This window comes from Typopeltis vanoorti, chromosome 18 (assembly GCF_054136105.1).
Source record: "Typopeltis vanoorti isolate ZY-2024b chromosome 18, IOZ_Tvanoo_1.0, whole genome shotgun sequence".
Taxonomy (NCBI): domain Eukaryota; kingdom Metazoa; phylum Arthropoda; class Arachnida; order Uropygi; family Thelyphonidae; genus Typopeltis; species Typopeltis vanoorti.
Window position 1 is genome coordinate 106555776 of NC_143566.1, and position 22981 is coordinate 106578756.

The 22981-nt window shown below is 37.5% G+C and overlaps 1 protein-coding gene across 4 annotated transcripts in view; it reads right to left on the reverse strand.

Annotated features, from left to right (window-relative positions):
• LOC150097032 (beta-alanyl-dopamine/carcinine hydrolase-like) overlaps positions 1-22981 on the reverse strand; it is a 165096-nt gene that overhangs the window by 68876 nt on the left and 73239 nt on the right. The window lies entirely within an intron of this gene.

The following is a 22981-nucleotide window of genomic DNA, read 5'->3' on the forward strand; positions in this document are numbered from 1 at the left end:
TTTTGCTTCGAGCAGTTGGATGAGCATTGGGTGCAATAGTGTGTGCCTCCCGCAATCAATCTTTGACTCCATAGACATAGAAGTCAGATGATAATAATAACAATAATAATAATCATCTCAGCCAATTTTTTAAAAATATAATTAAAACATTTATGAACAGATTTTTGGTCTTCTAATAGGCAAAAGCATCAGTGAACAACTTAATGAACTTTTTCTCACCCACACTGCTGAATCACAACTTCTATTCTCTTCCCCCCTCCTCCCTCCCCATAGGGATTTCTTATCAGGAAGACATGTTGATGATATGTTATGTATTGGTAATGAGAGTTCCACACTAACACAAATTACAATTTGCCAGCAAATATGAGTGAGAGAGAGATGGGTGCTTAAGGGTCAAAGCTGTATAACTGAGAGGAGACCTCCACATAGTCTTTAAAGGAATGCGGAGAACCGACCAGGGCTTCTGACCTAATGTCCAATCTTCACCTTCTCGTGGTGCACCCTGTAGGGTATCTACCTGGATACCGAACAAACGAGGCAATTTGGGATTTAGGCGAACAATTGGCTATTCTTATTGGCTTAAACCAATATACAAAATGATGGTACAACATGACAAAATTTCATGCCGGCTGGGGCATCGCCCGGTTAAACAAGGCCCCCATTGTTTTCGCTAGGGAACCAGGGCAAACAGCAAAAGTCAGCTACTGGAACAAATCTGAAAACACACCCCAACTCAACATCACCAGAGTTAAAGATCAGTACTATCAACATAAGAAGCCTGAATGGCAAAGAAATGGAGCTAGCTGAGGAATTAGATAAGTACCAAATCAGCATAATAGGGGTGACTGAAACAAAAAAGACAAAAACTGGTGAGATCATTCTGAGCAATAAATACAAAATGTTATATTCAGGCAATGACAATCAAGAAAAGAAGAAGTAGCCATAGTATTAAACACTAAATATGAGGCTAATCTTCTTGAATGGCAGGCAATCTCAAGCAGAGTAATGTGGGCAAATATCAGAATGGGGAATTGGACAATGAGACTTATTTGTGCCTATGGTCCCACAGAAGGTTCTACTAAGGTTAGAAGTAGAGGAATTTTTTTATGCTTTAGGGAAGGCAACTGACACAATGAAAAAAGGAAAAGTTGGTCCTTGTTGGGGATCTAAATAGCAGAGTAGGAAATGATTGGAAAGTGTCGCTAGTGTCGCCATAGCAAGTGGCGGTGAATTTGAGCTGTGCCGAAGAAAGTGATTTTTAATCAGTGAATAGTCTGTTTTTTTTTCCCCCATTTTTCTACATTTTTGAGTGCTAAATTGTTTCTCTGAATACGAGTGTACTACAGTGGTTGTTTTTTGGAAGTTAGTTGCTGTCGCAATATAATATATTTTGGTTACCGTAGGAATTGAATGCATAATAACGGTGGAAGACAAAACGAAGCTAAGTTTCCATTACTGTGTTTAGTTATATTTAATTATATTTAGTGTACTTAAATGTTTTTTTTTTGCTTGTAATTGTTTGTATTTTTTTCTTATTTATTTAACGGAATTTATTAATTGAATAATTATTATAGATTAAGCTACTCGGCAGTAAGGAATGATGGCGGATTCAGCTGCAGTCGCAAGTCGCATATCGCCAAGTCCTCCGCCATTTAAGAACTCTATTATAAGTAATATCATAAGGGACTTTGTGGCATGCAGTACTTGCGGCATGTATGCGTCTCGGGAATTGGATATGTGGCTTGTGAAAGAGAGCGGAGAGCATATGACTGTGAAAGTGTAGGAGATGGTTTTGTTTGGGAGAGTGAATTTAGATTAAGAGTGACTGACCTGCAGAAGGAGATAGATGAGCTGAAAGAGGAGGTGGAATGTCTTGTGAATGAGAGCAGAAGTATGAAAGATAAGATTAGGAGAATGGAAGAGATAAATGCAAGGCGAATCAGAGTAGGGGAGAGAGAGAGAATTTAGGGAGTATGAGTGAGAGGTATGGGGGTGCTAGAAGAGGAGAGAATGGAAACAGTAGAAGAGAGGGAATGAGAGAGAGAGAGAGGCATGGGAATGCTAGCAGACGAGAGGATGGAAACAGTAGGAGAGATGGAATGAGAGAAAGATATGGAAGTGCCAGAAGAGGAGAGAATGGAAATGATAGGAGAGATGGAATGAGAGAGAGGCATGGGAATGCTAGAAGATGAGAGGATGGAAACAGCAGGAGAGATGGAATGAGAGAGGGATATGGAAGTGCTAGAAGTGGAGAAAATGGAAACAGTGGGAGAGAGAGAATGAGAGAGATGTATGGGTGTGCTAGAAGAGGAGAGAATGGAAACAGTAGGAGAGAGAGAGGGGTATGGGAATGCTAGAAGAGAGAATAGCAGTAGAGGAGAGGGAATGAGAGAGACCTATGGGAATGAAAGAAGAGGAGAGAATGGAAACAATAGGAGAGAGGGAATGGTAAGAGGTATAATGTATGGCAACTCAATGATCCGTGGTGTTCAAGATAGTATGCGTGAGGAGTGTTTGCCAGGAGGAACAATAGAAAGGGTGGCTATGGCAATTAAGAGAGGTGAAAGGGTGGATGAGATGATTGTGATGGTAGGAACGAATGACTTGAGTGGTAATGTAAGTCGGGCAGTGAGAGATATGAGATTTTTGCTTGAGACTGTACGGAAGAAGAGAGGGAGAGGAAAAATAGTGTGCGTGTTGCCTAGGTATGATAATGATGAGCTGAGCAGAAGATCGGTGATATTGAATGGCATAATAGCAAGAATGTGTGACAAGACAGGACTGGTATATGTGGATGCTTGGAGTGCATTTGAGGAAAGAGAGGAATTGTATGCGAGAGACCGTTTACATTTGAATGAGGAAGGACGTAGGCATCTGGAGAGATTGCTGTTCTGAACGAGTCAGTGTGTCCCAGGGAGGATGATAGCAGGGGTGGCCTCTTGTGGGAATGGATACTTGGGAAAAGGGAGATGATGTCAGGTAACACTGAGCCCAGTGGAGTCTAGAAGGGATAATGCTGGGTATAGAAACAATGGCATTTATATGCTTTATACTTTAGGAGTATTCGGAATAGAGAAGAGGAATTGGTGGCCCAGATAGCATCAGCCTGGCCAAAAATTATTGGGATCACTGAGACATGGTTGACAGAAGGGGATATAACAACAGGAATAGAAGTCGCTGGGTATAGCATTTTTCGTCAGGATAGGAGGGGAAAGCATGGTGGTGGGGACTTATGATAAGTGATGACCTATGTCCTCTAAGAGTGGAGGCTTTGGAAGGAAGTGAGACAAATGATTTTGAGAGCGTATGGTGTGAGGTAGAGGTAGGCAAGACAGGATATTCAGTGGGGTGTTGCTACAGACCCAGGAGCACAGAGGATGGGGACCAGAAGATGTTTAGACAGCTAAGTTTGGCAAGTGCAAAAAGAATGATTGTTATGGGAGATTTTAACTACAGTAGTATAAATTGGAGAGAGGAAGATGCAAGTAGCAATAGGGGAATGGAATTTCTAGAATTCTTGAGGGACAAATGTCTTAGGCAACATGTAACAGAGAGAACAAGAGGTTCAAGAGTTTTGGATTTGGTTATAGCATCAGAAGAGTTGATAATAACTGAGTTGACATCTCTCCCACCAGTTGGAGAGAGTGACCATATTGTTCTGACTTGGAAAATGAATAGACATGCAGGAGTATCAAAGAGATGGGAACTTATGTGGAATTATAATGCAGGTGATTATAATAGTCTTAGACGTCAACTTCGGGAAGTTTCATGGAGAGAGGAATTGGAAGGCCGGGATATCATTAGTGCATGGGAAATTGTGAAAGAATATTTGTTAGCAGCAATGGTAAGTTGTATACCACGAGTGAAGAAGAGGACACAATTTGGAGTAAAGTGGATGACAAACAATATTAAACACGAATTGCATGCGAAAAAGAGGCTATGGAAGAGATATAAGGAGACCGGTGAAGAGAAGATGCATGAAGAATATAAGACACAGGCCAGAAGAGTGACTAGTGTGGTAAGGAAAGTGAAACTGGAATATGAGAGGAGATTGGCCCTAAGATCCAAAGAAAATCCTAGGGAATTTTTTAGCTATGTGGCCAGTAGGAGGAGAAATGACTGTGGAAGAATGATATTGTGGGATAAAAATGGGAATAGAGTGACTGATGCAGAGGACATAGTGGAATTGTTCAATGAACACTTTATTGGAGTATTTCATCCTAGAGGAGTCAGTTTTAATGCTAGAGGGATAGGGCTGGTTCGAGGTTTAGAGGTACAGGAGGAGAGTGTGTTTCAGATACTAAGTACTCTGGATGTCAGTAAAGCTGTGGGACTGGATGGTATTTCACCATGAGTTTTGAGAGAATGTGCTAGGGAACTGACAGTGCCTTTAACCTGGCTTTTCAATGAAAGTCTGGCTGCGGGAAAGGTGCCCAGGGAATGGAAGGAAGGTAAGATAGTGCCATTGCATAAGGGTGGTAACAGACTGGAAGTGTCTAATTATAGGCCAGTCTGTGTGTCATCAGTAGTTGTTAAGATCTTGGAGAAAGTAGTGAGGGACCGTATACAGCAACAATAACATAGTCTCATAGACTATGTTATTGTTGATAGATGATGATAATGTTATCTGTGAGAGTCAGCATGGATTTGTGAAAGGGCGCTCTTGTTTTAGCAATATGCTAGCCTTTTATAATAAAGTTACAAGAACATTAGATGAGGGAAAGGCATATACTGCAATTATCTTAGACTTAGCGAAGGCATTTGACAGGGTGCCACATGATAAGCTGATATTTAAGTTGGAGCACATAGGTCTGGATGTCAGTTTGATCAACTGGATTCAGGATTGGCTGTCTGATAGGTATCAGAGAGTTGTGTAAGGTGGAGGAGTTTCAAGGAGGCAGAGGGTTACAAGTGGGTCAAACAGGGCTCAGTACTAGGATCTATATTGCTTATCCTTTATATCAATGACATTGCCAGTGGATTGCAAGGAGATATTCAGTTGTTTGCGGATGATGCGAAGCTGGGAAGGATTATTAGTAATAGTGCAGATGTGGTAGCCCTGCAAGAGGATTTGAATAAGCTAGATAGATGGGCAAATGAATGGGTGTATCAGTTTAATGCAGCAAAAATGTAAGGTCTTCAGGTTTGGGAAACATCGATGGGATGCTGCATATTCTATGGGAGGAGTTATACTGGAGAAAGTAAGGGAGACAAGAGATCTGGGGTTAATGATTGATAGAAACCTGACGTTTAGGGGGACATATTGCAAAAGTGGTAAAGGTAACACAGAGGACTGCTGCAATTATGAGAAGGACACTGACCTGCAGAGATAAGAGGGTTATCATTCCGTTGTATAAGTCTCTGATCAAATCCTGGGGACCAAATCTGAGAACAATAGTCCAAGTGTGGTCTGATCAGAGACTTATACAACGGAATGATAACCAGTGGTCAATGAGTTTAAAGAGTGGTATGATAGACTTCGTGTTTCTTAAGGGGGGGGCATCCCCTCGATGAGTCTTTATGGACTTTATGTTCTTAGGAAGGACCTCCCACGATGAGTCTTTTGACTCCATTGAGGCCTGAATAATAATAATAATTGTCAGACATACAAAAATATTTTAGGAAAATTTGGAGAAAAGTGCAAAGCTAATAATAATGGCAAATACCTGTTGGATTTCTGCTCAGGACATGGACTGGTTATTACTAACACCATGTTCCGACATAAAAATGTGCACAAATTCACATGGAGAGAAGAGACAAGGAATAAGGAAAGTCTCATAGACTATGTTATTGTTGATAGTGATGTTTTTTCTCTGGTGAATGACACCAGAGTGTACAGAGGATTTGAAATTGGAAGTGATCACTCTTTAGTCTTGAGTAGATTAAAATTGAATTTCATATTGAAAAGAATAACATGTAAGAAAGTTTTAAAGCAAATAAAAGTTCAGAAGCTCTTAGATGTGAACTGTAGACTAAAATACACAAAGATTGTTGAAGAAAAAATGAAAGAGTTTGAGAACCAAATCTTGGAGATTCAGTGGCAAACCTTGAAGAAAACCCTGATTGATTCAGCCAGAGAGGCATGTGGTGAGGTTGTCTGCAAGGATAGAAAAACCAGAACTTCATGGTGGACACTGGAAGTTAAAGAGGCAGTGAAGGAAAAGGAGAAAGCATATCAAAAGTTCCTGGCAAATAAGTCAGCTTTTGCTCTTAGAGAAATCAGAAACAAATGTATGAAAGCGAAACACTGTGTAAAACTAGCTAAACAAAAGTCATGGGAGTACTTTGGCAAGAACATAGAAAATAAATATCAAGAAGGTGGTAAGATATTCTGGAGGTTGTTAAAGAAGCTTAGCAATGGAGGAAAGAGTACTGTAAAAGGAGTTAGAGATGATAAAGGTGAGATGAAAACAGGAGAAAAAGATATCCTTGAAGTATGGAGTAATTACATTGAAAAACTGCTAAATGAAACAAGCAGTGATAGCACAGTGGTAAAAAACACCCAACAGGCATACAGTCAGGAATACATATCCATACTTGAAGTACAAAAAGCCATCAAAGGCTTGAAATGTGGAAAGGCAGCAGGAGTAGATAATATTCGACCAGAAATGCTGAAGTAGGGTGGTATAAAAGTCTTACAGTGGCTGCACTGCATAGTTCAGAAAGCCTGGACAGAGGAACGAATTCCTGATGATTGGAGTAGAGCTCTCATAGTACCCATATAAAAAAAGGGAAATAAAACTGAATGTGAGAATTACAGAGGTCTTTCCCTACTGAGTGTTCCTGGCAAGATCTATGCAAGTATACTTGAGAAACGGTTGAGAAGAATTGTGGAAGAAAAGCTTGGTGAAGAACAAGCTGGATTAAGGCCAAATAGAGGCTGTCGGGATCAGATCTTCACTTTACGACAAATAACTGAGAAAGCATGGGAATAAAACAAAGATCTGAATTTAAGTTTTGTCGATCTGTAAAAGGCATATGACAAGGTGCCAAGAGAGAAACTATTCAATATGCTACAGTTATATGGTGTCAATGGGGCATTTATATCAAGTGATACTTAGTCTTTATTTGAGTTGTAAGTCAGCAGTTAGAATTGAAGGAAGTACAGGAAGATGGTTTAATGTTAAATCTGGTGTGAGACAAGGATGTACATTATCCCCTCTGTTATTCATTATGTATATAGATCACATTATGAAGGAAAGTGGTATTAAACATTATATCAGAATTGAAGATGTTAATGTCAGCTCTTTGCTTTATGCGGATGATGTTATACATATGAATAAATCCACGACGAGTTTGCAAGATTCCCTGACTAAATTGAATAACTGTTGTAATAGATATGGTATGAAAGTCAGCATTAAAAAGACAAAGACAATGAAAATAGGCAGAATCGTTGAAAATGTCAACTGTGTTGTGAACAGGGAATCTGTGGAACAAGTAAAACATTTGAGCTACTTAGGCATGATTTTTACTGAAGATGGTAAATTAAATATGGAAATAGACAATAGAATCAACAAAGTCGGTATGGTAGGAAGTCAACTGAATAAATTTATATGGAATAAGAAAGAAATTAGTTGGAATACTAAATTAGCTGTATACAAGACAGTGTTCAAACCAGTTTTAACTTATGGATCTGAGAGCTGGGTCAGAAGTAAAACACTTGATCAAAGACTAGAGACTGCAGATATGAGAGTCCTGAGAAAGATTAGAGGCGTGAACAGATGGCATCAATGGCAATATCATATTAAAAACGAGGATATTAGAAAAGAACTTGACATTGTCAGCATCCAAGAATGCGTTAGCAGAGATAATCTCAGGTGGTATGGTCACTTAAACAGAATGGGCAAGGAAAGATTAGCAAAACAAGCGTTCTCTGCCAGGTTGGCAGGAAAACGACCCAGAGGAAGACCAAAATATAGGTCGATTGATATGATAAAAAGTGCTTTAGACAATAGAAATGTAAGGTATGATAATGTTGGAGTCTTGACAATTAGCAGACTGATTTGGAGGAAAATTGTAGATAGGAAGTTAGTAATGATGTAAATGTTTCATGTAGTACTATCATATCCTATACACCCCTTGAGGGTTCATGTCAGGAATTTGATGATGATGAGCAAATATGAGAAAGAAAAATCTATCAATTTTTTAAATCTGACCCCAACAAGATTGGTTTATCACATAAATACAAAAGTATATCATAAACTTACAAATATCAGAAATTACTCGCACCTCTCATCCCATCATTCTTACTGTATAAAAAAATCTATCATATTAACATAATTTATCACTGCTTGCAAATACTCGTCATCAACCACCATTCTAAATCAAGATATTACACACCTTAAAGAGCTCCTGTACGATTTCAAAGTTTCCACATATCCATAACCTCTATAAAACTGTCAAATGTATCTCCAGTTACAAAATTGTCTTCATCACAAAAAATTATTATTATTGAAACCTGATGGGAGATAAACACTGTTACACACAAAACCCATCAAATCTTTAAACACATTCAATGTATTTGCATTCACCATAATGTAAGGCAACACATTCCACTCACCAACCACTCTCCATGCAAAGAACCTGCTCCTAATGCCCCTGCTCAAATCCTCCTTATACATCTTCCAGCTATGTCTCTTATTGTACCCCTTCTCCCATTCTATGAAAAATTTCTTCCACATTAATCTGATAACAATCTTTGCCAACTTAAATGTCTCCATCATATCTCATTTCTTTCTCTTATTTACAAGTCATTGCAAACTGCATTACCTCAATCTGTCCTCATATCCCACATTCCAAAGACCAGATATAATCGTAGACAGTCATCTCTAGACCCTTTCCAATATATATATATCTTCATCATCACGAAAACCAAAGGACCAAATCTGTGCACAATAATCCACACAAGGCCTGATCAAGGCCTTATACAATGGAACAAGACCTTTTTATTTCTACAAGTTAAGGTCTTGTACATCATGGCCATAATCTGATGTGATGTCTTCATGACTTGTGTAATGTGAACTCTGAACTTCAGATCCTTGTCCACCATCACTATAAGGTCTCTTATCTCCTGAACTTCCTCTAAAATTTCCCCAACAAATTATGAATGCATACCATTGTTGCCTACCAAATTTCAGAACCTTAGGCTTAAAGTATTGATTTGACAGTCCCATGGTGTTGCCTACTCATATAATCTAGTCAAGTTCTCCTCTAAGACCACATCTGATTCCGTTGATAACATTGATTCCTCATCACTCTCTCCAGTTTTACGTGATCTGCAAACAGTTGTATATCACCAGTTACACCTACTGCAATATCACTAATGTACAAATTAAATAACAGTGGTCCCAAAACAGGCCTATGTTGCACACCACTAATGATTTTCCTCTTTTGAGATAGCACCCCCCCCCCCCATATACATAACTTGCTGATACCTATCTGATAGCCAGTCACCTATTCAACTGACTAGTCTGTTATCCAATCCCATCTGCTTCAGTTCAGTGCCCAACTTGTGGTGTGAAAATCTATCAAAAGCCAATACATTTAACATCTTGTTATAGTACATAAGCAAGTTTGTAAAAGACATGACCTCCCTTTAACAAACTCATGCTGACAAGCACAAATAATACCACTGTTATCAACCTGCTTTTGTATCATATATCGCACCAACCTCTCTCTCTAGTACCTTCACTACAACTCCAGGTATACAGCTTTGCCTGTAATTTGTTGCTTTAGCCTTCCTCCCACTCCTTTGGGACTTGTGCTGTTGAAAGACTTGTTAAACAGTTAGGCCAAGGATGATGCTAACTCCTTGGAAAGGTCCTGTTGCCTTATTGACATCTAGCTTACTTAACTCATCATAAACTTCTTGCTCACTCACCATTAAGTCTTCTCTTATGTCATTCATGTCATCCACTTGAGCTTCTGATTTCACACTGAGGATGAAACACTCTAATGAACCGCTCACTGAATGCCTAGACTATGTCTTCTGCAGCAGTCCAATCTCCCACTTTCATCTATTAATATCACCTTACCATAATCATTCTTCTTTCTGCTTGCCACATATTGAAAAACCTCCCAAGGGTTTTTCTTGGTCTGATTTGCCAATTTCTGTATACTGCACTTTTGTTGTCCTTACCAAATGAGTCACTCTTCTGGCCTGCTCTTTATACTCTTTGTGCACTGATTATTGTCATTATTCACTTGTGTGCCTCCAAAGTGCCTTTATCCTTCAAGATTTCATGCTTAATCCCCTCATTCATCCATTTTGCACCTAACGTATTCAGTCTTTTTGACCTGCGGAATACATTCATTCATTGATTTTTTAACAATACTTGTGACATAATGATTAGAAATATATACACGTTTGCACAAGAATAATGTTTAATTTGCTAAATATTTCGGTCTGAAATATTTGGCAAATTTTAAAAAACAAAGCTTTGTTTTTTAAAACTATTCCTATGTAGCCACTGAAGATGGTCTGTAATATTCAGACCGAAATATTTAGCAAATTAAACATTATTCTTGTGCAAACGTGTATATATTTCTATTCATTCATTGATACTATACAGCTAGTTGACAAACTTGCTTATATATGGTGGTGTACTTGCATTTTTGAAAGGCCTCTGATAGACTGCCACATGACAAGCTGGTAGATAAACTGAAACAGATGGGATTAGATAGTAGACTAGTAAGATGGACATCTGAATGGCTGGTGGACAGGTATCAGCAGGTTGTATATGAAGGAGTGATATTCGAAAAGAGGAAGGTCACTAGTGAAGGTACCACAGGATCTCTTTTGGGACCATTATTGTTTAATTTGTATGTTAATGACATTGGGATCAGCTTAACTGGAGATGTGCAGCTGTTCACTAATGATGCAAAGTTGGGAAGGGCTATGAGATTTAAATAGATTATGTGAGTGGGTAAATGATTAAAGCTATTAGTTTAATGCTGCTAAGCAAGTCTTGAAATTTGGTAGGCAAGGTTGGAATGCACAGTATACAATTAATGGAGAAACTTTGAAGGAGGTAGAGTAGATGAGAGATCTTGGGGTGATGATGGACAGAGACTTGGAGTTTAGAGGTAATATTGCAAAAATTGTAAGAACATCCAAATGGATTGTGGCAATAATGACAAGGCCACTAACAAGCAGAAGCAAAGAATTTATGGTTCCCCTGTATAAGGCTTTGATCAGGCCACATATGGACTACTGTGCACAAATTTGGTCACCTGAGGATGAAAATGTATTGAAGGTCCAGAGAAGGTTTACTTAGTGTCAGGTTCTGTGGAATGTCAAATACGAGGAGAGATTGAGGGAATGCAACTAACAGAGCTTTATGAATAAAAGAAGAAGAGAGGATATGATTGGGATATATAAATTGGTGAAGGTTGTTACCAGATTAATGTGAAGAAGATATTTCATAGAGTAGAGGGTGGCAAGAGTAGAACTAGAAGCCATCCATGGAAGCTGTATAAGGAGGGTGTGAGCAGGGGCGTGAGAAGCAAGTGTTTTGTGTGGAACATGATTGGTCAGTGGAATGAATTGCCTGAAAGTCAATGAACACACTATGGTGTGTTCATTGACTTCTTTCCAAGCAGTGTATGCAATGAATAATAAAATTCAGGTTGATCTCTCTCTGTTTGTAGCCCTGTGGAAATGGGATTTGCATGCATACTAAGCAGACTAAACGAACTTTTCTAAACATTTTTTCGACTCCTCCAAGTTGGTTGATCTCTTGCATGAGCAAATAGAGTTTCTCTTATGGAAACTTTGCTTTTAACCCTAAATCTAAAACTGATTTATTGATAGTTCAGGCTTAGTATCAGTAAATGCTTTAAGGATGGAGATTGGTTGCCTTAAAATGCTTTAAGGATGGAGATTGGTTGCCTTAAAATGTTCTTTAAGGCTGAAGAAGCTCTGATTACTCCCTTTAGGGAATAAAAGATTAAACAGATTTATTTTCTATAAAATTCAGGATTTAGCATGTATGCAAAAAAATCGCTATGTGGTTTAATTTTGGTTGCAGCTGGCTCACTTTTGTTTGGAAAATGATTCTGATTGTTCATTTTGAATTGATTAATGTGAAGAAGATATTTCATAGAGTAGAGGGTGGCAAGAGTAGAACTAGAAGCCATCCATGGAAGCTGTATAAGGAGGGTGTGAGCAGGGGCGTGAGAAGCAAGTGTTTTGTGTGGAACATGATTGGTCAGTGGAATGAATTGCCTGAAAGTATGGTAAGTGCAGAAACTGTGAATGGGTTCAAGGCAGGGCTCAACCTTTTGGCATGAGAGAGAGAGAGTACAGACCTCCCTTGATGAGTCCTTTGACTCCATGGGGAGATCAGATAATAATAATAATAATGTATCTCTTTGTAAGTTTGCGAGCAGCATTTATTTCCTTACTCCTCATTCCATGCTATAGCTCCAACCTTGTAATTTCACATATAGCCTTTCTCACAAAAGATTTCATAAGACTAGCCACAGTAATAAACTACAAAACTTACAAAAACATAAAACCAAAATGAAATCATCTGATATGCTACTGTACCACAACATTGGCTATAAATTTGACTGTCAACCTAAATGCAATATCATTTGCATCTTAAATCTACTATTCATTCATTAAAATTATGTCTAATTGAACAGTACTGTGAATACAATATCCCTATACCTGACTACTTACATCAACAAAAAAAAAATCCCACGACTGAAATATCACTACATACTATACATTTAGAACACACCCTGGATATGAAAAAAAGGTCACACCATCAATGATTTTCAAGAAAATGAAAGCAAATCGTGCTGCTCAGTCTTTAGCTATAAGAACTGATTGTATAAAAGTAGGATTTGTCTGGTTTGCCATAGATATTAACCTCACTGAGAAGAAGGAAGCATATAAAGCTTAGTTTAGTTATGGTAGACAGGAGAATCAGGAAGAGTATCAAGTTATTAAGAGGAAAGTTAAAAAGAATTGTACGAAAATGTAAAGAAGAATGTTGGAATGGAGTTTGTTGTGAAATTAATCACTTATTAGGATATAATTACCTTGATGGACCTGTGATTTCAGTCAGGATTTCTCCATGACTGCAGGTCGTAAAGAGTCTATGGGCCGTTCTTCTCCATTTTCTTCCGACTTTCTTAATCATTGGGTCTTCCCACCTTAAGGCTGGTCTTGCATCCTCTGCTCTGGCATATGTTCCTATGATAACCATTTCTACTCCATAAATATTGAGTCCTACTTTTAATAATTGCTCATTAACTTTTATCCAACTTTTATTATTATTATTATTATTATCCAGGCCTCCATGAAGTCAAAAGACTCATCGTGGGAGGTTGTTCTTAGGAAACACAAAGTTTATCACACCACTCCTTGAACTCATTGACCGTTCTTCCTCTAATCACTCTCTCAGACAATGCATTCCATGGTTCAACCACCCTCAACACAAAGAAGTTTCCCATTTATTTTTTATCCACAAAGAGATTCCAGCTCTCACTCTGATACCATGCTAATCCAGATGTGTATGTAAACACCCTGAACCTTGCATCCAGTACATTTTTTTTTTGGTTCGTTTGTTTCTGTCAAAGTCACTAAATCTAAGTTTTTATTAGTAATCACTTTTAATACTTCTAATTTTCCAGTTAATGTTCCATGTTAAATCTCTCCTTAAATAAGGAAATTATTTAAGGGGAAAATATCCAGTTATTTGTTGATGCAAATAACTGATGATGCAAAAGTAGGAAGAGTGATAGTCAATGAAAATGATACAGAGTTACTGCAAGATAATTTGAATAGGATGTCAGTATGTGCAAAGGATAATGACTACCAGTTTAATGTGGCAAGTGTCAGGTAATGCATTTTGGGAAGAAGAGATTACAAGTTACTTATAACAGTGATGGAAATGGACTACAAGAAACTGATAAACCCAGGGTTCTGTTGATGATTTTGGACAGTGAGTTAGAGTTTTGAGAACATACTGCAAAGGAGGTAAAACAGCTCAATTACTTAAACGGTGGTGAATAGTAAAAACAGAGAGGTTATTATTCCTCTTTCTAAGAGTTTAATAAGGCTACGTATGTTCAGAGATCGATCACATCAGGATGAGGAGATGAAGAAGAGAGTCCAAAGATGAGTGACTAAGATTCTGGCAGATCTATGAAATGCTCTCTATGAGGATAGACTGTAGATCTGTGGGTTTCAAAGGTGAATTAATAGGCAGTTATTAAATTATTAAAGGAGTTTTAAAATAGGATTGGTACAGTAAACTTTTTTTTTTCAACACATGGAAACTGTATAAGAGTGTGGTCAGAAAGGTTACAAGGGATTTTTTTGCTTGAAGGGAGGTGAATGGGTGGAAGTGGTTGCCACAAACACTGAAAGTGCTTCACTGTTAAATGAGTTAAGGAGAAGTATGATAGATATAGTGTGAATAACAGTTGGTCTTTAACTCCATGGAGATGCCCAAGAAAATGTGCCAACATTTGATGACATCCAAGAAACAGGAAAAAGTTAAGCAGAAAAGAACAAGTATGGAAGCAGTATGAAGAGGATCACAGTAAAGATATTTTTGAGTCAGTGCTCAGATGAAAAAAAAAAACACTGCTTCCATCCAATGTTAATATTATAAGAGGAATCCTTGTCTCAAGGAGAACTAAATGAAATAATATAACATGGGTGCCTAATTGTAGAATTCCTCCATCAAATCACAATACAATTCAAAAATAAAATACCACAATTTATTGATATATGTTCTCAAAGACTATTATATGTTTTTAAGGGATATTATTATTATGGTTGGACCACCATGCAGTTAAGGCCCATCTTGTGTAGGAAGCCTGCTCTAGGGCCAACACAATGTTGATCATAACATTCCTTAAAATTCTTCCCTCCATGCATTTACTATTCTCTCAGGTAAAGCATTCCCCCCCCCCACAACTTTCCATGAAAAAAAATTCTACTTCTCATTCTCCTGCTCATCCCTCCTTTCTGCAACACTTAGAGGACCCTTTGTCCCTTCCCTTACTTTGGCCCTTTGAAAAATCTCAATACCTATTCTGTAAGCTCCTGAGCAACTTATATGTACTTATGTTTCAATAATATTTCTCTTCCATTTATCCAACACATTTCAAAGGCTTGATATTATCTATTTTATCCAGTTTTATACCCCACCTGAAGTTTTTCCATCAAATCCAGATGTTCATATCTATACGTACTACAACAGATGTGTGATCAAGACTCTTTACAAGGCTCACAATGGAACCACATCATCTCTGCTAGTTAATATGCTTCTCACCTGAAGCAATCAACTAGATAGTTTTCACTGCATTTGCAACATGTTTACAGAACTTCATACTTTAATCCACCAAGATCATTTGCCTCTTCATCCAGTATAGTCCCATTAGTAGAATATACAGCCTTCCATTTACAAAGTTGAAAGTTTAAAATTTACCTTTATTTCAATTAAACTAGTATTTAGACTCATTCCCAAACATTTCAACTAGTGAAAATCTCTTGACGAGCCACTACTTCAACATTACATCTAACAGATCTCCAGCTTCACTTCATTTGCAGACAACAGTATATCGCTCAATCCACTCATGATATCATGAACATAAAGGTTGAAAAATAACGGTAAAGTAAGGTCTCACAGAATCCAATGTTAACTTCCTCTTCTGTGATACTATTTCCCCCATATACAGCTCTGATATCTTTCAGATAGCCAGTTACCAATTCATTCCTTTAAATTATTCTACAAAATCATTCAGAGCAATTTAAATATCAAATTAATATTTAATATATTTAATATTTAATAATTTAATTTAATAAATATTTAATAATTAATATTTGATATTTAATATTAATATTAAATATCAAATTATCAAGCAGAAGTGCTTAAGGGTCAAAGCTGTATAACTGAGAGGAGACCTCCACATAGCCTTTAAAGGAATGTGGAGAACCGACCAGGGCTTCTGACCTAATGTCCAATCCTCACCTTCTCGTGGTACACCCTGATGGGTATCTACTTGGATACTGAACGAAAGAGGATGGGCTGGCAATTTGGGATTTAGCCGACCAAATTGTATTCTTATTGGTTAACCAAAATAAAAAATGATGGAACAACATGACAAAATTTCATGCCGGCTGGGGCGTTGCCCGGTTAAACAAGGCCCTGTTGTATTCACCAGGGAACCAGGGCGAACAGTGAAAAGTCAGCTACTGGAACAAATCTGAAAACATACCCCAACTCAACATCACCAGAGTTAGAGATTGGTAGTGCTATCAACATACGAAGCCTGAATGGCAAAGAAATGGAGCTAGCTGAGGAATTAGATAAGTACCAGATCGGCATCATAGGGGTGAACTGAAACAAAAAAGACAAAAACTGGTGAGATCTTTCTGAGCAATAAATACAAAATGTTATATTCAGGCAATGACAACCAAGGAAGAGAAGAAGTAGCCACTGTATTCAACACTAAATACGAGGCTAATCTTCTTGAATGGCAGGCAGTCTCAAGTAGAGTAATGTGGGCAAATATGAGAATGGGGAACTGGACAATGAGACTTATTTGTGCCTATGGTCCCACAGAAGGTTCTACTAAGGTAGAAGTGGAGGAATTTTTTGAGGCTTTAGAAAAAGCAACTGACACAATGAAAAAGGAAAAGTTGGTCCTTGTTGGTCCTAAATAGCAGAGTAGGAAATGATTGTGAGACATACAAAAATATTTTGGGAAAATTTGGAGAAAAGAGCAAAGCTAATAATAATGGCAAATATCTGTTGGATTTCTGCTCAGGACATGGACTGGTTATTACTAACACCATGTTCCAACATAAAAATGTGCACAAATTCACATGGTGAGAAGAGGCAAGGAATAAGAAAAGTTTCATAGACTATGTTATTGTTGATAGTGATGTTTTTTCTCTGGTGCATGACACCAGAGTGTACAGAGGATTTGAAATTGGAAGTGATCACTCTTTAGTCTTGAGAAATTAAAATTGAATTTCATATTGAAAAGAATAACATGTAAGAAAGTTTTAAAGCGAATAAAAGTTGAGCAGCTCTCAGATGTGAACTGTAGACTAAAATATACAAAGATTATTGAAGAAAAAATGAAATGAAAGTTAGAGATGATAAAGGTGACATGAAAACGGGAGAAAAAGATATCCTTGAAGTATGGAGTAATTACTTTGAAAAACTGCTAAATGAAACAAGCAGTGATGACAACACAGTGGTAAAAAACACTGACCAGGTATGCAGTCAGGAATACATATTCATACTTGAAGTAGAAAAAGCCATCAAAGGCTTGAAATGTGGAAAGGCAGCAGGAGTAGATGATATTCGACCAGAAATGCTGAAGTATGGTGGTATAAAAGTCTTACAGTGGCTGCACTGCATAGTTCAGAAAGCCTGGACAGAGGGACAAATTCCTGATGATTGGAGTAGAGCTCTCATAGTACCCATATATAAAAAGGGAAATAAAACTGAATGTGAGAATTACAGAGGTATTTCCCTGCTGTGTGTTCCTGGCAAGATCTATGCAAGTATACTTGAGAAACGGTTGAGAAGAATTGTGGAAGAAAAACTTGGTGAAGAACAAGCTGGATTCAGGCCAAACAGAGGCTGTCATGATCAGATCGTCACTTTACGACAAATAGCTGAGAAAGCATGGGAATATAACAAAGATCTGTATTTAAGTTTTGTCGATTTGGAAAAGGCATATGACAAAGTACCAAGAGAGAAGCTATTCAGTATGCTACAGTTATATGGTGTCGATGGGGCATTATATCAAGCAATACATTAATGAATACACAATGAATTATCGGGCTGGAAAGTATGACAAGCTTATGAGTTTGATTGGTTCAGTGCCATGGCATGTACAACTGTAAGGACTAGAAGTTGATAGTGCATGGGAGGTAGTTAAGAAGTGCTTGCATGAAGCAATGGCTGACTGTATACCTAGAGTCCGAATAATAAATGAAGTAGGGGTTAAATGGATGAATAACACCATTAAGCTTGAGTTGCAAAAAAAGAAACAACTATGGAGGGAATTTAAGGAGAAGGGTGACCGGCAGGCACATGAACGGTATAAAGCGCAGGCCAGAAGGGTGACGAGTGTGGTAAGAAAAGCAAAAAAGGATTACGAAAGAACATTGGCCATGCAGGCTAAAGAGAATCCTAAACAGTTTTTTAGATATGTAGCAAGTAAAAGGAAAAATGTACATGGCAGATTGATTTTAAAGAATGCCGATGGTAGGGAGGTAACTGAATCAGTTGAGATAGTTGAGTTACTGAGTGAGCACTTTGCAAAAGTATATCATCCAGGTGGTGACATTGCAGAAACGAATAAACCAGTAGATTATACGGGAATTGTGGTTAATGAAGTGGAGGTGAGTAGTCTATTGCATAACCTCAATGTCAATACATCTGTGGGATTGGATGGTATACCAGCTCGTGTTATACGAGAAGCAGCTAAAGAATTGTCAGTACCCTTGACCATTTTGTTTAATTTGAGTCTCGAGTCTGGGTTAGTCCCGAGTGGGTGGAAAGAGGGGAAAATAGTTCTACTGCATAAAGGTGGTTCCAAGACTGCTGTTGTAAATTACCGACCGATTAGCATATCAGGAATCATTGTCAAGGTCTTAGAGAAATTAGTCAAGAAAAGAATACAGGATTGGATAGATGAAAATGGGATATTGTATGGGGGACAACATGGTTTTGTGAAGGGTAGATCATGCCTCAGTAACTTGCTCACGTTTTATAACACAGTGACGGCTGAACTGGATAGGGGTAATAGGTTTACAGTGATACTACTGGACCTTGCCAAGGCCTTTGATAGGATACCACATGGAACCCTAATCAGTAAACTGGAGCAGATGGGTATAGCTATAGGGTTGGTGAGATGGATAAGAGGGTGGTTGAAGGAGAGATATCAAAGAGTGGTTTATTCAGGAGTGGAGTCTAAAAGACGTCTTGTGACTAGTGGAGTGCCACAGGGCTCTGTTCTTGGACCACTGCTTTTCAATTTGTTCATCAATGATATTGGAAAGGATCTGAGAGGAAGTGTTCACTTGTTTGCTGATGATGCAAAGTTGGGTAGAGCAATTGTGAGTGCACAGGATGTCAAAATTTTACAGAATGATTTGGATAGTTTGGAGGACTGGGCTAGGAAAAATGGATGTCAATTTAATGTGGCAAAGTGTAAGGTTATGCACTTTGGGGTGAAAAGAATAGCAGCAGTATATCGCATCGGTGGAACCATACTCCAGGAGATTGATGAGGCCAGGGATTTGGGAGTGTTGGTGGATAGGGAATTGAAGTTTAGGGGGCACATTGCAAAAGTAACTAAAACAGCTCACCAAATCACTTGGCTTCTGAAAAATACTTTAACATGCAGAGACGAACAAGTTGTTGTTCCTCTGTATCGAGCCTTGATAAGACCCCATCTGGACTTCTGTGCCCAGCTATGGGCACCAGGGTTTCTTCGTGATGGGGAGGAAGTGGAGAGGGTCCAGAGACGAGTGACCAAGATGATAGCAGGTCTGTGGAATGAACCTTATGAGAATAGGTTGAAGATTTGTGGGTTGCAGAAATTGGACGATAGGCAAAGGAGGGGTGATATGATTGAGACATTCAAATTACTGAAGGGTTTTTATAAGATTGATCCAGAAGATATTTTTGAAAATATGACTGGTGGTGGGAGGACTAGGGGCCATGCATGGAAGCTGGGCAAGGGCGTGGTTGACAAGGGTGTTAGAGCTAGGTTCTTTACTTGGAGAGTGGTAAATGAGTGGAATAAGCTTCCAGAGTCTGTTGTGGGTGCTACGACCGTGAATGAGTTCAAGGCAAGGTATGATAGATACCGTGTGAATGTTGAATAGTTGTTCTTGACATGATGTTAGGGTCTCCCTCGATGAGTCTGTCGACTCCTTGGAGTTTCCGGGAACAATAATAATAATAATAATACTTAGTCTTTATTTGAGTTGTAAGTCAGCAGTTAGAATTGAAGGAAGTACAGGAAGATGGTTTAATGTTAAATCTGGTGTGAGACAAGGATGTACATTATCCCCCTCTGTTATTCATTATCTGTGATCTTAACTCTTTCTTTCAGAATCCAAATAATCACTGACTCGAGACCAAATACAAAATAAACACATTTAATAAAACAAAAACAATATATATACACTTTAAACAAATATTACATAACTAACTACAAAATTAATTGGATCCAAGGCCTTTTAAAAATAAACTTACACTTAAGACAAACCAAACACTTTGTTTGCACAATCACAAAATATTCATAGCCAGTTTCTTTCTCTGTCAAGGCCCTTTTCAATAGATATATGACTCTATTTTTCATTTTTACAGGATCCTTTCTCATCACTTATGAAACACACATTAATTCTTCCTGCCTTATTTCTATCTCTTTTCTTCAGTAGAAATAATAGTCAGATCTTGCGTCCCTAAAACAAATGAAACTTCCTAATCAGAGTTTTCTCGAACATTCCTTTAGAACGTAAATAGCAAATTCTTCTTTTATTCACTAAATGCTTATTGACAGTCTTAACTCTTCTAATAAAATAAACTTACAGTTCTATGATTCCCTTTTCAGAATCTACTATAAATCTTTCAATCAGTGTTTCCTCCAACATTCCATTTAAAACGCATATAGCAACATTTTCCTTTTATTCATCAATACTTATTCCACTTTGAAACTTAATAGTTCCACGATTCCTTTTTCGGAATATACTATTAATTTTCCTCCGACTGTCACATAAAAAACTTAAGTTCCTCCGAACCTAAATATCTGCTGGCCTGTGTTCTAAATTCCTTCTGAACGCTCTCTTGTTTACAGCCATTACTCAGATACCAAACGCTTTCTTGTCAGCTGTCAATCACTCATCAAACCTCTCGGCGAGCATGTGCACTCCATGAAACTGGTAAGCAAGAAGTTAGATATAAATAATGGCTGATGTGTTGTCTCCGTTAGCGACAAGAGAATGTCTTCATAAAACACAACCTTTGATAATTTTAAATTACAATAAAATTATTTTAAGTAATACAAATATCAAATCTGGTAAGTACATCAATTTTTTGACTTCTTTACATATCACTTTTGACAAAACAATTTCCATAATGGGCACATCGCAAGTGCCGACAATGCATGTTATGAAAACAAAACTAATAAACATTTTAACATAAACAATTCGCAAAAATATTCAGAATTTTAATTATGATTATTTTTACACTATCATATCCTGTACAACCCTTGACATGGCAGGAATTTGATGATGAATTATCAAGCAACCATGTATCATATGCTTTTGCAATATACAGAAGTATCACAGTTTATGCATTCCCTCATCCTTTACTTTTATAACCACGTTATAAAATATGACCAGATTACTCAAACGAAACCACCCCTGAACAAATCCATCTTAGCATCTATAGAGAATCTCACTGCCATCTATTCCTATATATGAGCCCTTGGCAACTTATCTAAACTACTACTGAAGAAATACAACATGATCTAGAACCACCTTTTACAACAGCAATTTATCCTCAATATATATGACAGGAAGGAAGATAACTTTCATGCTGGCAATTTGAAAGTAGTGTACAGACAGTATTTGTGAGGAAAACATTGGCTATTTGTTCATAAGTCCCTTTGACATAGGGCAGCATTTCTCAAACTTTCAATGCCCACACATCCCTTGAATATTTTAGTAATACCAGCATACCTCCACTCAGGCAAAGGCAATTTGGAAGAAATTATAATATTTCATTCAAACACAAATAATTATAAAGATACTTATTTTTTAGCATTTGCATTATAATAAGCTACAAACATATGAAATAATTTTTAATTATTAAATATGTTTTTAGTTATACAAATCCAATATACATAGAAACAAAAATTACAATACAATAGAAACAAAAATTATGAAATTTAAATTTTCAATAATAAAAAAAAAATTTAATCAGACAAATTAAATTTGGCAGAGAGTTCCAAACATTTAGTTTGAATTGTTTGAATTAAAACTTGTAATGTAAACAGTTCAAACCTTGCAGTTGGAACTGCACAATCAATGCCGTCAACCCGATGCAGCCTTAATGGAGGGTAGTTGATATATGCCCAGAAACACATTTGGTTTAAAACTTTCTTTAGATCTTTTTTTTTAGTTATTGAAAAATTATCAGAATAAAATAATTCTGCACTTACCTGCAACAATATGGCAACAAAATGTAAAAGTAAAAAAAAAAAAAAAAAAGTAATCAAAATTTTTTTTTTTTTTTTAAAAAGTGCCTTGTATCCTTAAATATCTTTTTTTTGTGTGTCCCTGGGGCACACATACCACATTTTGGGAAACACTGACATAGGATATGGAAATCCTCTTAACATCGATTGTAGCCTGCTGAAGGATGATAATTATTATTTTCTGAATGGTGGGTTCTTTATATCCATTAGAAGACATGATTCTTATTTAATTTTTCTAACAGAAGGAAGTCCAAAGAACAAATTATGCATGCTCTGGGATGAGAAAGAAATCAGAGTGTACTGCATGGTGTGTTAGCTAACTGCATGTAGATGGTTGGTAGAGTATGAAACCTCCTTTAGTTGGCAGAGTGAGAGGTTGCAGAATGGAGTGCAAACCTGCCTTGATGCAGGTAATATTGTTAATATTCACGTCAATAGCTTGTATAATCTCTTTAGCATGCATACCAAAATGACGAATAACAGTCTGATGTGTGATATTGAGGCTTCCCAAAGCAGAGGAAAGATACTAGTCCACGTAGGATGCTCTGGAAGAGACGTATTTTTAGGGCATAGTTAATAACCTGTTTTCGTTTAAAGAGCAGGTTCATTTGCTTCATCATAAAACCTTTGAATGGATAATCTGTAAAAAGCACCAGTAGATATTTGTATGCTCTGATGACGGATAGGGCCCAACCATTGGAGAATGCCCTCCCTTGAAGAATTG